General features: G+C 35.7%; 1 protein-coding gene across 6 annotated transcripts in view; it reads left to right on the top strand.

Moving 5' to 3' along the window:
- FBXW7 (F-box and WD repeat domain containing 7) overlaps positions 1 to 16676 on the top strand; it is a 169400-nt gene that overhangs the window by 22527 nt on the left and 130197 nt on the right. The gene's annotated exons all lie outside the window — the stretch shown is intronic.

The raw sequence follows: 16676 nt of genomic DNA, 5'->3' as shown, positions 1-16676 counted from the left end.
CAACCGCACATTGACGTTTCTCTCTCTCTCTCTCTCTCTCTCTCTCCCTTCCTTCCCTCTCTAAAAATAAATAAATAAAATCTTAAAAAAAAAAAAAAAAAAACCTCTTTAGGCACTTTAATTGCCATTTTTACTCTTTGTTTTTAACAAAACCAAAATTATAAGCTCCCTTAAGTGTTTAACATACTACACTTAGTAAATTCTAAAGAAATTTAGTATCATGTGATGATACTCTCCTGGACTTTTGTGGAAAGCATGAGAATATACAGGACTTGTTTCTGTTTTCGGACAAATTACAATTCACCAACTTAAAAAAGTGCTGTACTTTTGCATTGCCATTCTGTTTTTTTGTGTGAACCCAACATTATGATGTCCTTAGGAAGTAAGTATAAGAAAAGAGATGCTTATTCCTGTTGCAGCAAAATCGGAACGTTTAGCTGTTATAGTGTCACTATTTTTTCTTTGCTTTCATATGGTGGCATCTTTATTCTTAATAAGCAGTTTTACCATTTGTACCAGTTTTACTCTTCTTATCTTTATATAATTTGCTGCTATTATATTTTGCAACTAGTTTCCTAGAGAATAGTTTTCCTCTGTTTTAGTTTTATAAAGACTATTTAAGCTGTTGTGACAGTGAAGCTGCAAAACATAGTGTATCATTGAATCTTCCTTTGGGCAAATTTATATTCTGATGCTGAGACTTTTTACTGTGTGTTGTGCATATAATATAATGGGCAATTGAATGTGAACTTCCAAGGTGATTTTTTTAGTAGTTGATAACAGTGTTCTAAAGAATGTGCTGTTCTCATAAAAACTTAATTATGTTTATCCTTAGTTAATCAAGCACTGTGTGACAGGAATATAATTTCAGAAACATAATTAATTTAAAGTTTTCCTGTAGCCTCATTAAAAAAGCAAAAAATGGCTAAATTAATTTGAATGTATTTTACTTAACCTAGTATATCCAAAATATATCATTCTAACTGATAATCAATATAAAAATATTATGATATTTTATGTATGTTTTGTACCAATTTAGATTTTGTAGTTTATGGTTGAGAATGTAGATTTACATACTTAAGTTGTTCCCAACGTACTTATGCATTTTAATATATATATATTTTTAGATTTTATTTCATTTTAAAAAGAGAGGATAGCAGGGAGAAAGAGAGGGAGGGAAACATCAATGTGTGGTTGCCTTGGGGACCTGGCCCTGCAACCTCGGCATGTGCCCTGACTGGGACTCAAACTGGTGACGCTGTGGTTCACAGGCTGGTGCTCAGTCCACGGAGCCACGCCAGCTCAGTATTATTAACACCCAGTTCCAAAGGGTATTGCAAAAGGAACTCTAAATTTTATGTGTATTTTGTAATTTTTTACAGCCAATTTACATAATACTATCCATTATAATTAAAATCTTCTATATACTGATTCATGCTAGAGAAAGGTATACAATCTTAAATATTATGAAAAGGTGCAGTTTCGACATAAATTTTCATAACTGTATTGCTAGGTCATAAATAAACTTTCCCTTTCTAAGATGCTTCTGATTAAGCTTGTTTATATGTAGGGAGATACTGGTGAGAAATGCAAAGAATACTGCCATGCCTGTCTTTGATCAGTGACTGTTGAAAAGAAATCCTGTTTTAAAATCAGTTGACAATACAGTAAATCTTTGTTAAATTCTTTCATTGTTTAACCACTGCCTTAGTGGCCTATTAAAGATTCACAGTGCACAATGATATATCAAAGACTGAGACATCTTACAAGAAAGAAGTTCTTGTAAGGATCCCTTGGGAATCCTCCACAGGATTCGCCAGAGCTTGTCCATCCTGCAGGTCTTACGCTTCCCGGACAATGGGATTCCTTTTATTAAACTCAGACCTGTGTATCCCATGAGAAATGCTGCCCCCTAGAGTCTTCAATTTAACTGCTCTTGCATTTGAGTATTGAAATGCTACCTTGTCTTAGTGTGTAAAAAGTGTCGTGGTGAATACTGAATGCATAACAAGATAACCAGGTAGAAAAATCTTATATTGTCTAATCTTAGAAAATTTAGGGAGATAGAAACCAATATAATAAATGCCTCCCTTCTTATTGGACATATGCCATATTTATGGCTGTTAATCTTTTGAATAAATTTTCTCTATATAGGGAATTATGGAAACGCAGTGCAAGTCTCCAAATTCAGTGAAGCTTCTTGCTGACAGGCTGTCTTTCCTTGTCTTCTTTGAGGACCTATAGCAATCTTGCTTATGACAGTTACCATTCAGGAGGAAGCCAGTTTCTTTATACTCCTCCTCATAATGCTCATTTTTTAAATCTATTAACATAAAAAAGATTTTTGCTAACATATCAGCTAAAACTTCAGGAATATGTGGAGAAATGGGTTGTGATGATGAAAGGGAAATAGGCTTTTTGCATTGGGCTCCGTGTATTGTCAAGGTGCACTTACCAGAAGTTCTTGATGCAGTCTCCTTGCTCAGGCAGCTAGGAGAGATTGTACTGTTTGTTCCTTTGATGGTTTTCGGCATTGGTCCATACTAAATGGAGTTGAATGCCTACAAACTCGTAGTTATAGTTAGAGGAAGAAGTCAAAAGACTGAGTGAAAGAAGACTGATGGAATGGGTATTTCATTAATACCATTCCCACCTCCCCTGCCCGCTCTCTATTATCCACAAAGGGGCCCAGAAGATACTTTATTCACCAAGGTAACGAGAAATACTTTGACGACAGTTCCATTATCTATGGAAAACAGTACACAGCAGCTTCCCTTTATCCACAGTTTTACTTTCTGCAATTTCATTTATCCACGGTCAGCTGAGGTGTGAAAATATTAAATTGAAAATTCTGGAAATAAACAATTCATAACTTTAAATTGTGCACCATTTTGAGTAGCATGATTAAATCGTGTGTCATCCTGCTTTGTCCCCCGGGGACGTGAATCCTCCCTTTGTCCAGCATGTCCACGTTGTACACACTACCCGTTTAGTAGCTATTTAAGTTATCTGTTTGACTGCTGTAGTATCACAGTGCTTCCTCTCAAGTAACTCTTATTTGCTTACTAATGGCCCCAAAGTGCAAGAGTAGTGATGCTGGAAATTTGGATATGCCAAAGAGAAGCTGTTAAGTGCTGCCTTGAGTGAAAAGGTGAAAGTTCCTGAGTTAAGGAAAGAAAAAACATTGAATGCTGAGGTTGCTAAGATCTGTGGTAAGAACAAATCTGTAAAATTGCAAAGAAAAAAGAAACTCATGCTAGTTTTGCTGTTGTATCTCAAATTGTAGTGTCTGATAAATGCTTAGGTATTTTGAGAGAAATCACATTCACATAACTTTTATTATAATTTATTGTTATAATTGTCCTGTTTTATTATTAGCTATTGTTGTTAATCTCTTACTGTGCCTAATTTAGAAATTAAACTTTATCATAGGTACGTATGGGAAAAACAGCATGTATAGGGTTCAGCACTATCTGTGGCTTCAGGCGTTCACTGGGGATCTTGGAACATGTCCCCCGTGGATGAAGGGGGGACTGTTATAATTGCTCTTGTCTGTAGGTAGCAGGAGATACTTACACTAAACTTGCCTTTCTGGTTTCAGATGGTGGGATTCTAGGGTAGCTCTAATTTTCATAGGCAAGGTGGGCATCATCACATCTATCAGGTAATATGACAGGCCCGAGGATCAAGAGATAACACTGACTCAGATGCTTCTTTTCAGCTGGGACTAAATGATCATGGGGTCCCTATATTTAAAATAGATGGAGAGCTCACTGAGGTCCCATTTGTTTTGTATAACCCAGAATTTCAGGCATTACAGGTGAAGGTCTACCTTGAACTAGCACAAGAGGGAGTTGTAATTCTTCACACAGTTGTTACTAGACCTGCATCAGGTCTGTGGGACCCATTCAGTTTTCCCTTTTTTTTAAAAAAAATGTATTTATGGGTTAGAAAAAAACCTATAACTCGTTTTTTTTTTTTAAATCACATCTCTTTGCAGTTTAGTTCATAGGGTATAGAAGAAACCGGAGGGAAGGGAACATCATCCAAAGATTTTTATATTGGAGTTGTGTGTGTAACTGATGAAACTCTGGTTCTCATTTCCATTGGAGGAACACAAAGTGTTTTGTTCCTTCAAGGCTTATTTATACTCCTGAGAATCTTTTTTTTTTTAAGGTTTTGATTTCTTGATTGATTTTCTTTTCTTTTTTTTTAGATTTTATTTATTTATTTTTAGGGGGAAGGGGGGGGGAGAGAGAGAGAGAGAGAGAGAGAGAGAGAGGGAGAGGGAGAGAAACGTCAATGTACGGTTGCTGGGGGTTCTGGCCTGCAACCCAGAAATGTACCCTGGCTGGGAATCGAACCTGGGACACTTTGGTTCCCAGCCCGCACTCAATCCACTGAGCTATGCCAGCCAGGGCTACTCTCGAGAATCCTGAGACTTGAGAGTCTTGTTTGGAGCTTGAGGTGTGGAATAAATGTGTATGTGGTTCTATAGCCAAGACTTGATATGTATTTGGCCTCATTTTATTTCATTTTTAAAAAGATTTTATTTATTTTCAGAGAGAGAAGAAGGGAGGGAGAGGGAGAGAAACATCAATGTGTGGTTGCCTCTCGCACATCGGCAACTGGGGAACCTGGCCCGCAACCCAGGCATGTGCCCTGACTGGGAATCAAACTGGTGACCCTTTTGGTTTGCAGGCCGGTGCTCAATCCACTGAGTCACACCAGTCAGGGCTGGCCTTATTTTAAATAACCTCTCAGTGTTGGATAAATTTGTATGTTAGGAGTCCTGTAGAAGGCAGAACTCAGTTTCCTAGAATCTCATGCAGCTAGGACATGGACGTGTAACTTGGATGTTTTTGATCAGATGCATCAGTGTAAGACATGAATGCAGAAGAGAGAACAGCTGCAGGTAGCAGCGCTTGCTTGGAGTTGCTTCCTGACGTGGATGGCCCTCGGAGAGACGCTGAACGTTCACAGGCTGCAGGGGCAGCCGTCCTAGTGAGCCTTATTCTCTGAGGCTTCACTTTTCATGTTCCCAGTGGTCAAGGGGTGGGGCATAGTTTTTTGGGGAGACTTAGGTACTTTTCTTGGCTTGGCTGCATACCCCAACCTGATTCTTTCGTTCTTTCAGGGGGAATTCTTGGAATCACCTAATATATTTTGATACATTTCTGTTGAAACCACCTGAAAGAGGTTTTGTTTTTTTTTGCAGCTAAAAACTTTGATCCACTAAATTGTAAAGATTTTGTTTATGGTCAAAGTGTTTTACTTTCTAATTAAGATCCAAAAATTGCCACACACTTACACTCTTATTTTTTCCTCCCTCCCTCTGCATTTCTTTGCCATCACTTTTTTTTCCTACTTAAAATACCACTTTTGTACATTTTGAGTTGCTTCCTGTCCTTCACTACTCAGCTTAGGCTCCAGAGATCTGGTGAAACCTTTGAAGTGCATCTCAGCAGTCTGATGGATTCTCATCTTCCTCTGAATTCCAGAAGCACTTGTTTAGGCATTAAGTGCTAGGTTTTTTTTTTTTTCTTTCTATATGCATCTTAGCTCTCACACTAAATGATAAGCTTCCTGAGAACTAGTAATAAACCTCTCTCAGTCCCTTGCACTGTCTAGTAGAATGCCTTATATCTATTTTGACTGAAGGTTTAGCAGTCACTTTCATAATGTGTAGTGGCCACAGTTGTTGAGAATTACAGTGATGCCGCAGCAATTGAGTTGAGATAATGAACTAGTTAGACTCACTTTATCACGGTCCCAGCGAGACAAACGAGTCTGGCAGTGGGGCCCAGTTTCTCTGTTCCTCACGGGATCTGAGACTTGCCTCTCATCCTGTTTTCATGAGTAGGTGGTCATATCTTCTGAATTACTATCTTAATAATGTTTTACAATTTTTTTTGCCTTGACAGAAGCCTTCGATTTCTTTCCTGACTTCCTTCTTACTTTAATTGTACCCTCTGGAATTGCTGTTCATAATCTGCAAGCTTACTATTTCAATCTACAGTCATACCTCAGTACTTGTTAGCTTCAGAACTCCTCAAACCCTGTACTATTCACATTTTGCCAAGAAAAAAGTATTTCAGCACTTGCTGAGGATTCATCACACTTGCTAGGACTTGTATGAGTTGTGACTCTGCCCCGCAAGAGAAAATGCTTCATTGTCTGGTATTTATCGGTTTCTGCACTTGTCACGAGTTCTGGAAGGAATTAAGGACAGGTACCTAGGTACCACTGACTTTTATAATTTTGTGTAAATGATGAAATAATTAAAATATGCAGAAATTTACAAAAAGTAATATAATAGACACCTGTGTACCCAGCCTGAAGGTCAAGTAGATGTTAATGTTTTGCCTTGTTTGCTTTTTCTCTTGTTTCAGAATTGACCTCTCCCTATTCTTTTCCCACTCCTTCAGAGGTGCCCATTACCCTGAAGTCCTTGTGCATCATTTCTGTGTTCTTTTATACATATAAAACATATACATACAAGATGCTGTGAAAAATATTTATACAACATTGTGTTCTAGATATATTCATGTTGACACATACAGGTTTAGTTCATTCTTTTTAATTGCTGCTTGGTTAAATAAAACTCAGTTTCATCCTCTTAGATAACTAGGTTCTACCGACCTTTCAGCAAATAGCATTGCTGTCTGTGATGGGGGGTTCCTACATAAGTACCTAGTCACTGTGTAACTTTACCTGAGATAGACACCTAAGAATAGAATTATTGGGTCACAAAGTGTAGGTGCCACTTCATCTTACTATTGTCAAGTCCAGTCCAAAGTGGAGGTACTACTTTGTACTCACCAGCATTTCATTTTATTTACCAATTTTTGCATCCCTGAAAGATAAGAAATGAAGTTTAATAGTCTGCATTTTGATTACTTTGATTTCTAGTAAAGTTTATCATCTGTGCGTGGATTTTGGTCATTCTAGTCTTCCATCATGTGAATCTTTTCTCTGTGTTCTTTGCTAATATATATTTTTTCTCTGGGTGTTGGCTTTTATACCGATTTGTGGCAGTTTTTAAATAATCTGATTAATATTTCTGGTAATATGAATTGCAGATATCTTTTCTAATCTCTTTTACAGGCTTCTTTTCTTCTGCTTGGTCATTAAAAGTATAATTTCTTGAGTCTTGGTCCTAAGCTGCTTTCTCTCGCTTTTTCATTCTTTCTCCCTAGGTAGTCTCGCCACTTTGATTTCCACTTGTCCGAGTTTCAGACCTGTTTTATAACTCAGCTATCCTAGAAACAAAATGAGTCTAATAATCTGACCTCTTAGTAATCTCCATCCATGTGATCTGACCCTAGTTTACCTTCTTAGCCTTGTCACATGCCATGTTCTTTTTTCTCCTTGCTTTCACCATGCTGACCCCCTTGTTCCGGATGTGATACATACTTCCCTCTAGAGCCTTTGCTCTTGTTATTCCTATGTTAGTATGCACCTCCCATTTTATTGTACATTATCCTATTCTTAATGTATGTCAAGCTATGAACATTAGTCATTAGGAAAATGCAGATTGAAAGCCAACGGGGCAGGGGTAGGATTGAGCGTGGGAGGTAGGGGGCTGGGGCAGGGGAGAGTGGTGGGGGGAAATGGGGACACCTGTAGTTGAACAACAATAAAAAATAATAATAAAACTGAAAAAAAAAGAAACTATTAGAAACTATTATAACCACTACAACTAACTAGAGGGGCTGCAATTAAAACGATTGCAACACACTTTCCCCTAAGACACCCAGAACTTGCCCATAAGTTGCTGGTATGAGTATAAAGTGGTAGAGCCACTTTGGAAAACCACTCAGCGGTTTCTTATAAATATAAGCATCACACCTACCTTTGGATTCAGCAGTTCTGCTCCTGGGTATTTTCCCAAGAGAAATGAAAACATGTCCATGAAAAGCCTTTTTTAAGAATTTTTATAGTACATTTATTCATACTAGCTAACAACCGGAAAGAACCCAAATGTCAATCAGTAGGATAATGGGTTAAAAAGTTTCGATATATTCATGCAATGGAATACTACCCAGTAATAAAACAGAAGGAACATGCATGCCAGACGACATGAGTGACTCTCACAAACTCTCCCAGCAAAAGACGCTGGACACAGTATGGTGGGATTCCGTTTGTATTAAGTTCTAGAACAGGCAAAGCTAATCTGTGGTTGCAGAAAGGACATTGAACAGTACTATTCAGTTCTCTGTGGGAAGTGCTGGAGCACCACTGGGAAGGGGCACCAAGGGGTTTTCTGAATGATAAAAATGCTCAGTGTCTTACAGAGGTCTGGGTTCCGGGCGTTCACTTGTCAGAGTAGGGTAGCCAAGGAGTATGTGTATGTCAGTGTTTCTGAATTTTTTACCTAAAAATATAAAATAACAAGTTGAGCCACAGGAAGTGGAAGGTTTAGATGAAAACAAGAATGGCAGAATGTTGATGGTTGATGCATATGAGATTATTATACTATTCTGTTTATTTTGTGTTTGAGGTTTTCAACATATAAGATTTTTTTATTGCAAATGTTATGAAAACACATAAATAGCACCTATGTTCTCACTATCAGCTTAATAACTAAAACCTTGCTAATATAATTGTCTTCCCTTGTGAACCATACCTTGATTCTGTGACTCCTTCCCCCCACCAATCACGGTCCTGAATCCCTCTTAACTTTTAAACATTTCCCAAATATCAATCTAAAGGTCACTTCTTGAAAGAAAGCCTTTTATCCATTAAAACATTCACTAGGTTAAATGCCCCTGGTATGTGCATTCATGGCTTTTATCACATTTATGATTTATTTGTTTGATGAGTTCGTATCAGTCCTTCCAGTAGACTTTAAGTTTTCAGAGGTCCAGGGTATATTTATTCTTGCTTTCTTAGTGCCTAGCATAATACATTTATTGGATGATTGTTCTGGTGCAGTTTTCTCTTTTTATATTAAAGATACAAAAATTGAAGAGCTATTCTACTATTGAGTACTTTGTTGAATCAGTATGTTATAAAGAGTTATGAATGTGAGAGAATGATTGATAGGTAGTAATAGGTTTTGATATTATTGGTGTCTGATTATAAAAGAAAGAATACTATGTCCTTTGATCTGGAACGATGTCCAAAAGTCTGCCACTTGGTTCTCAAGTGATCTTGATCTTCATTTTGTTGTGTTTCTATTTTCTTTCTTGGAAGCCATGAAAATAAAAGACCCCTTTCCTGTTTACAAAGAATATTCTAAGTACCTGTTCTTTTTTCTTCTCTCTTGTGCTTCCTGCTTTGCCTATTAGCTTTGATGTTCATCAGGGATGACCATCTTTAAGAGCATGTTGTTTTCTTATTTTTTATACTGGTAGTGTGCATTTTAAACTGATACGCCTCACTTCCAAATGAAGGTATGAACTAATAAATAATAAAGATTGATAAAAATGCTTTGTTTATAATTATACCATTAAGCCCATTATTATCTCTAATGCAAATACACATTAACAAAATTGAAGGAGAGGGATTGTGTTTTGAGTTTTGATATTTTGTATTTCCATGAGATACTTGGACAGTTTAACAAAGTAGTTGGATTTCTGTTATGATTGTTTTTAACTTTTGTTTCTTCTTGAGAGAGAGCATATTATAGTGTCCAAGAGTGTATGGGACGCCGCACGCCAGGTTGAGTCCTGGTTCTGCTGTTTCACAAGCTGTGTGACTGATTAGCGACTTCACTGCTGTGCGGGTCTGAAGTTCCTGAGAATAGAAGCTTTTGGGCATTCAGTACCTCAGCAGTGACTTTTCTAAACAAACAAACAAAAAACAGACCTAAGCACCATACACCTTTTTTTTAAATAACTTTTTTCTTTTTATGGAATTTATTGGGGTTACACTGGTTAACACAATTACACAGGTTTCAGGTGTGTAGAGTCTTATAACTTTTTCATGAGTCCCCATTGCATGGAATAAAGTCCAAATTCTAGAGCAGTGCAAATGTGGCTCTTCAAGAACTGGCAGACATTTTCTACTAATTTGTTACATGCATGGACATTCCAAACTTACTAATTAAAAAGTTTTGAACTTACGATGGTGTTTCATGTGTCTTGTTTTGTATATGAGTTATTCTCTAAGCCTAAAATATACTTTCCTTTATTTAGCTTCAAAAGCCTTCCAATTGAAGATTTTTTATCTTGTCTCAGTTCAGTTAATTATGTCCTCATGCTATTATATTTAGTAGTGAACACTATTAAAAGCTGCCTTACAGTCATTTTTTAAAATATGCCTGTTTTTTTGTTCTTAAATTGAGTTGCTTGATGGCAAGGACTGTGCATTAATCTTTACAGTATCTTCCCTGTCTTGCTTACTGTAGTTGATCTATTAATGCTGATTGGGTAAATGAAAACATTTTTGTTTTTCATTTTGAGAATATTATAGGGATTTTTCCTTTTTAAAACTTTTTAAACAAATTATTGATGTGGGGAGAAAGAGGGAATCAATTTATTGTTCCATTTGTTCATGTACTCATTGTTTGATTCTTATATGTGCCCTGACTGGGGATCGAACCTGCAACTTTGGGATTTTAGGACGATACTCTAACCAACTGAGCTACCTGGTCAGGGCGGGTTGTCCCTTTAGTTGTTTATTTGAAGATGGCACAGATTTCTACACTGATTGGTTTGATGGAAAACCAGAAGAGAATAATTAAATAAAATATAAGTAGTTTGATCTGGGAACAGTTTTCTGAAGTTGGACCTAATGTGTTAAGTGGTTAAGTTACCTAGACTGGAAGGTCAAATTTCTAGAATGATTATTATGTTTTTGTTGTTAAAGTAAATGGCATGTAAGAGAACTTTTAAGTTCATATGGCAAAAACAGAGAAAAACTGCAAAGTTAGAGTCTCTGAGGTTTCTGATGTTTCATAGACTAACAAAAGGTTGCTTTATTAGCAGCGTTAATGAACGAATCGCTTTATTGGCTTAGGCATACTGGTAGCTTTGTCGGTCCAAAGAGCTAAGAGTTCTTATTTCAATTCATGATTATGTTAGAGTAGTGAAGTGAAAGCCGTTGACCTTCTCTTAAGCAGAAAATAGCAAGTTTTTACAAATAGATTAAAGCATTAAAAGGAATGTGATAAAGAACTAACTTATCAAATCCCTTAAAATATTTGAGTTTAAAAAACCTTTTTGTGTACCGATTTTACCACGGTAGATTTTTAAAATATGTATTAATTAGAATTAAAATAATAACTTTAATAAGATGGTTTTGTAGAGTTAGGTCTAAATGATTGAAAAAACTGAATTATTAGAGTGGATAAACTTTCAGTTCCCCAAATGGTGATACATATTAAGAGCAATATGAGATGCAGGAAATATTTCTTAGTTTAATGCCCCTCACATGGCATACCTTCCAAGTTGTTTGTTATTTAAGTAAGTGAGATGCATTTTACTTGTTAGGATCATTGTGGAAGTGCTGATTTGTTTCTGTTCATGTACATCAGAGGTTCAAGTAGAAGGGGTCCGTGGGGACCTGCTTTTAAAACAAAGTTCTTCAAAGCAATAGTTTTAAACTCCAGGAATTATAGAAATAAGGTTTGTATAGCAGCAATTCATTTTAAACAATTAAATTTCTAAATGGTGGAATATTTGAAATGCTCATGTATCCGTACTGCCAAAATGAACAAACATTATTTTGCTATAATTATAGACCTTTTCAAATTTCAGAACTTTTAAACTAAATTAAAAATACACTTGAATGTTAACTAATCTAATTTTTTTTGCCTCCTTTCTAAGAGGTAATTACCAACCTGGAGGTGTCCTTTAGGTTTTTTACTTTTATGCACATATTTGTAAAAAATATTATTTGTTAAATAATATTAATTTGGTTTTAAAATGTAAATAAATAGTAATATATTGTTTACATACCATTGCAAGATCCTTGGAAAGATAAATACTAAGTGCTGTGCCTTCTTTGTTAAGGAAATAAAAATACAACATGACATTTTTAAAATAAAAATTTATATCTTTTAAAAATTACTGTGGTGTGAAGTTTTTTGAAGCCGTTTGAAAGCTGTAGTGGTAGGGTTCAGGAGAGGATGGAGGTAAGCTGTTGCTTTGCATGGGGTTGATTTGTGCAATACTGTATTTGGCCAAGTTGAATGGGTGATGGGTAGTTTGAGAAATGATTTCTAGTGCATTGTTCCAGATCATCGAACTCTGGTATCTATGTAACTACTTACAACTTTTGACTAGCTGAGATCTTGCTTTTTAAAACATTCTTCACTGGTCTAGTTTTAGCTTTTTCACCTCCAAAATTGAAATAGAAAACAACGAAATAAAAGTATCATAGGAAAATACGGTATTAGCACTATTTTAAGGTGCTAGATTTTCAGATACCACTATTTACTTGATTTTAATTCATGAAAATCTTTGTTGCATTTATTGCTGATTCACACATGGATGAACGAACAGTGTGCGGTCACTGAATTCATTGTGTACCTTTCGTTTTGGGGGGAGACTGTCCATCCTTATCGTCCTCTCTGGGATTTTCAGTGTTACTAGAAATCATAAACTCAGGTAATTATCCTCATACACCTCTGTCCGATTCTGTAGACTATAGATTTGGGATGGGATCCGTTGGCTCTCAGCTTCATAGTGGACCCGAAGTGGTGATTCTGGCCCCTCTTCCAGTATTTTGTCTGTCTTGTCCTGCTGATATGTTTGACCTCTGAGAGGTCTTCTTACATTTACTAAGTTGATCTTTGTCTTTTAGGAAGATAAGACAAACTTCTCTTGGGGAGAGGTCCCCTTTTTGTTCTGAGGTGCCTCTCAAATGAATATTTTTTTCCTATCAAAAGTTGCCTAAAGTGGGAACTGGAGGGTTTAAGTATTCTTGGCACAAATATACTGTTTAGAAAGTTAAGTACCAGAATTAGAAGTAGATGTCTTTCTGGCTAGGTGGCCCGGGGTGTGGGGTGGGGTGATTAGACTGATTTAAAAAAAAATCAGTTTTTTGAAAGTGTTGCCTTTGAACTCCAACCCAGTGGTTGCCTACCTTCAGGTAGAAACCTGAGGACAGTTCCTGGCCTATGGCGCATTTTAGAGAGGTCTGTACCTGGCCAGGGTCTTAGAGACAAAACAGCCCAAGGCCCAGGAAAGTTATTGTAAGGTTTTAGTGAGTTGTCTGAAGTAAAGTTTGTCCAAAGGATGCTCAGCCTCTGGGAATTGTTCAGGGAACTGGCCTTTGGGCACTACACCGTCCTGTTCCTCTGACCGTTGTCTCAGAGGCTTATACAACAAGAAGTCTCACAGCCCGGGACAAACAGGTGGTTGTGAGTAGTGAGGCAGGTTTCCATTGGGACAGAAATTTTCATGTCTGATCAAATAATGATGTTACTTAATTTAGAGAGAGGAATAAGAAGTTGGTTAGTTAAAAAGAAAACCATAGTTTTTATGTACATATAACAGAAAAAATGGGATAAAAGGACATACAGAAAGAACTGTTTATATTTTGAATAAAGAAGGAACCATCATAAAAATTAACCTGAAAGTTTGTAGATGTGTAAGAATATTTATTTGCAAGATTTTTCTTCAAATGTTTGTTTTTAAAACTTAAGATTTTCTAAGCAACAAGACCAAGTAATTTGCCTTAAAGTTTTTATGAATTCCTGGCTTGGCCATCTGATTGCTTTTGAAGTCAGTTTCTGAGTTAGTGACTAATACTTTCAATATGTGTGTGGAATTACACATTTGTAAACCTAACTTGAGCCTGTGTAGAGCAGGCATTAGCATGACATCATGCAAAACTTTCTCTGCTATTAAAGAGACTCATAAGAAATCTCTTGCTGGTAAGACATATTTACATTGTAACTATTCTTAAAACTTTAATGCAGAATGACCAGACATTTAATTTACCTTTATACAGTCAGTAGAAATAAAATACATTATTAGGAAATTGAGATTTTCAAATTAATGAGCTTTGTATCATTAGGGTGACGACCTGAAGTCGTCATAGTTAATAACATAGTTATCAATAACATAGTCGTCAATAACATAGTTATTTCACCACAAATACTTTTTCACCTGAAGTTTTTCCATGAAAGAAACCATAGGTGTGGGTTTGCAGGAGCTGTGCAGGGCTGTGGACAGCAGGACGTAGAGATATCACCCATTCACAGGGTGGCCAGGAGTGGAAACCGACTCAATGGCATAGAACACAAATTTCATGCATTTTATATAAACACAGTTTTCAAATAAAAATTTTAAAATAATTGAAGTAAAATTTACATACAGAAAACTATTGACAAACATTTCTATATTGATGAACTTTTACAAAGTGAATGCATATTTTGACTGTAGTCTAGAGCAACATTTCAACTCCTCTGAAGCTTCCTTGTCCTGTGCCAAATAATCCCTTCATCCCAGAGGTAACCGTTACTCCGATTTTATGGTAGATTAGTTTAGCTTGTTTTCGAAACCAACCAACCAACACCCCTATACACACACACACACACACACAGCCCTCTTTCACACAATACTGTGTTTATAATATGTATCTTATTTTGTGTGTGGCATTATTTTTCTCATTTTCACTGAGGTTTAGGAATTCATTGTATGAATACAATAGCGTATTTCTCCCTTCTACTGCCAATGCACATTTGGGTTACCCGTATTTTTCGGACCATAAGACGCACCTAGGTTTTAGAGGAGGAAAATAGAAAAAAAAATTTTTGAAGCAGAAATGTGGTAAAATATCTAATAACATAAATAACATAATATTTCACCAATGTAAATGTAAACAGAACTCAACAGCATTAACAACCATTATTCCTCCCAAATTTGGGGAAGTGTGTGTGCGTCTTATAGTCCAAAAATAACGGTTTATTCAGTTTTAGCCTCTTTAAATACTGCTGCTATGATAACTCTGTATCATTTCGTGCACATATGTACATACAACTATTGATTGTATACTGAGGAGTAGTATTACTTAGTCATTGGGTAGGTGGATTTTCACCTTTAGTAGATGCTTCCAAATAGTTTTCCATACTGGTTATACCAATTTACATTTCTGCCTGCAGTGTATGAGAATGCCAGTGCTGCACATTCTCACTTACACTTGGTATTGTCTGGGTCTCAGGTAAAAAATAGTCATTTTGGTGTGTGTTAGTATCTGAGTTTTTAATCTGTACATTCCGTATGATTAGTGACATTGAGCATCTTGTCAGTATGTTTATTGGGTTTTGAAATTATCTTTTACAAATTTTTGTTTGGTCTTTAGCCTATCTTAAAAATTGAGTTGTCTTTTTCTTGGTAATATTAGGTTGTTTTTTAAAAAATATTTTCTTTGTGAATTCTTTTTTGGGCATATGCAGTGATATTTTTTTTTACTTTGTAGCTTGCATTTTCACTTTTTAAAGAACAACTTTTAATGCTAATAAAATCCAGTGGTTTTTTTTGTTGTTGTTTTGGTCTTTTCTGTCTTAGAAAATATGTGGCTACCTCAAAATCATGGTGATATTTTCCTGTCATCTTATAGAAGCTTTATTGTTTTAAACTATTGTTTAGGTCTCTGATAGACTTTTTTCTTACCCCCTTTTCATGGCTTGTGGATATGGATGTAATTCATTTGATTTTGATTTTAATAATGGTAGTGATAGAAAATCTTATTGTGATGGTTTACTCATAAGAAAACATTTCATTTTTATATATGGCATTGTAATTTTGATATGGTAACATTTTCTGGTAGTTAAAATGGATTTCTTTATTCTGATGATTATTTAAAAGGAATTTAAAAACATCCTTTTTTTTTACTTTAAAAGAGACAATCAGTTTTACTTCTTACTATGTCATGTTCTAGTTTGCTTGTTTTGTTTTTAGGGGTTATAGTTTAGTGCCTTAAAGACGTGGGGTTGTGCAGTCAAAGGCAGCTACTGTATTTAAGCAGATGACTCAGTCTCTGTAAGGCCTGGCTTTTTTATCTGTACTATTAGGAGTAAACGAGGTGATTTAAAAGGTCTGTGAGTATTTTTCAAGTCCTGAGCAATGTGCCTGACAAAGAATAAGAGCTCTATAATATTTAGTACTTTATTCTTGAATTTTTGAACTTTATTTTGAAAGTTATTTTGACTTGAGACTTCACTGAAAGGCTATATACTGTATTTATTACAAAATTATTTACAGCTAACTTTTGTAAATAATAAAATTAGTTTATACATTTGTTTTTATTGTGGTTAGAATGTTTTAATTTTTTTAGTACTCACGTAGTATTAATGTTAATTTTTAAAAATAAATGAAACACTTTGTAAAATATCTTTCTAAGTCACTGGCTCTGCATTATCTCTACAGTTAAATTGCGTGAGTGCCACTTTAAAGTAGTAGCTACGTACCAGAATGTAGAGTGTGACATTGTACATTGATGACCAGGAAGAATTTAATACATGAATGCTTCTCTGAGACACTGTTAGCATGCTGTTGTCTCAATCTGTATGTAGTATTTAAAATCTGATTTATTACAGAGCTTGCTGTTTTTGTAGTCTAGTAAATTCTGCCAATATCTTAATAATTTGTTAGCTTTTCCATATTACTGCATATAAAATTTCAGTTACGTACAAGATTGGGCAAAAATTATTTTATGTTTACCTATGCCAAAGTTTCAATATGTGATTTGGGTTTTAAAGTGTTGGAAAAAAAGACAAA

The sequence above is a fragment of the Phyllostomus discolor genome, chromosome 8 (assembly GCF_004126475.2).
Source record: "Phyllostomus discolor isolate MPI-MPIP mPhyDis1 chromosome 8, mPhyDis1.pri.v3, whole genome shotgun sequence".
NCBI classification, from domain to species: Eukaryota; Metazoa; Chordata; class Mammalia; order Chiroptera; family Phyllostomidae; genus Phyllostomus; species Phyllostomus discolor.
The sequence above is the reverse complement of the archived record's forward strand: the minus strand, read 5'-3'. Positions and strand labels throughout refer to the sequence as shown.